The following is a 1,402-nucleotide window of genomic DNA, read 5'->3' on the forward strand; positions in this document are numbered from 1 at the left end:
ATGTAAGTATTTTGTATTAAGCTATCAACATTTGTTTGTTCTTTTGTACATGAACTGTTTTGCATATGAAAGCCTCTAATTAGAAGCAGCATCTATTTCAGGTATTCATCAGATTCAAAGCCTATGATACTTTTTTCTACCCCACTGCTAAGCAACAGGTAATATTGATGAGCTGTGCATGCAAGCCGCACAGGCTTGGCACATTTCAAGACCTACACTATGATGATATAGATGGATATCACCCTGCTGTTGGGATTGTGGATTCTTAGATAAAACCGTAGGACAAAACACTTTTATTTTTGGTGCTTGCAATTCTGAAGTCAATTGGTTTGATCCACCGTAAAACTGTTAAGAAAGAAAAAAACACTTGTTTGCTATGTCAAGAAGGCATTCGCTCACCTCTGATGAGCCCAGTGGGCTGTGTTGTCAGCGGTGGTCTTGGAGGAATGGTACGTTAGGCAGAATCTTCTGCTGCTTCTGTCCCAGAACAAGGGGGAGCTCCCCTCCCTATCAGACCAAAAGGCAACTTCAATGTTTCAAGTCTCCCATTCTGGAGAACGATACGGGGGTGGTTCAAATGAAGCTGGAGACAGATGCTGCCTCTCAAAGGTCAGTTTGGGATCTCGGTACAGAAAATCCCAGCTTCTCTATTATAGAGGACATTGCACTGGAGGAGAAGAGGTCTGTTGGACGATCTGTGAGTTCAGTGTCTTCCTCCCAGCGGGCCAGGCAGAAGAAGAAGCTCACTCCCTTATCTTCCCTTCCCCTGCAAAACTGTTCTTCCAAGGGCGGCAAGACTAGCCTGTGCATCGATGAAGAATCTGAGGTCTTATTCTCGAAAGGTGGGGGAAGTTTTCTCACACCTCCCGTGATCAACCTCATCCCACCAACCCCTTCAGATGTGATTGACGACGACCAGTTCTTTGACATCAACTCTGAAGAGGAGAGTGTTACCAACACTTCTGGCTGCGCGTGCATGGACAGTGCTGGACGCCATGTCACGGGGGACCAGCAGAGCTTAATGGGAGGAACCGATCAGACCCAGGCTTCCCAAGAAGTGGATCCAAAGAGCAAAGGCCCAACTGGGAGCTCCATGTTCATCTTCGAACAGCATGTGGACAGACCCACAGAAGGTCTGGAAATGAAGTTGACCTCTGAGCCTGAAACAGACAAGTCAAGCAAACTAAATCTCCTATGGAGCACCTATCAAGTGGCTCCTCTTCCTGAGTATCCAAGAAAAAGTATGTATAATATCTGTCCGTGTTAAAAGCATGCAGCTCAATGCCTGTGTTATACGGTACAGTAGCTAGAACCCATGGTAGGTTTAAAGCTAACTTTCTGTTTATATACAATTTGATCTTTATGACTATTGCATTTCTTTAATTTACTATCAACAAAAGCA

Source organism: Lepisosteus oculatus, chromosome 17, assembly GCF_040954835.1.
Source record: "Lepisosteus oculatus isolate fLepOcu1 chromosome 17, fLepOcu1.hap2, whole genome shotgun sequence".
In the NCBI taxonomy this organism is placed as follows: Eukaryota; Metazoa; Chordata; class Actinopteri; order Semionotiformes; family Lepisosteidae; genus Lepisosteus; species Lepisosteus oculatus.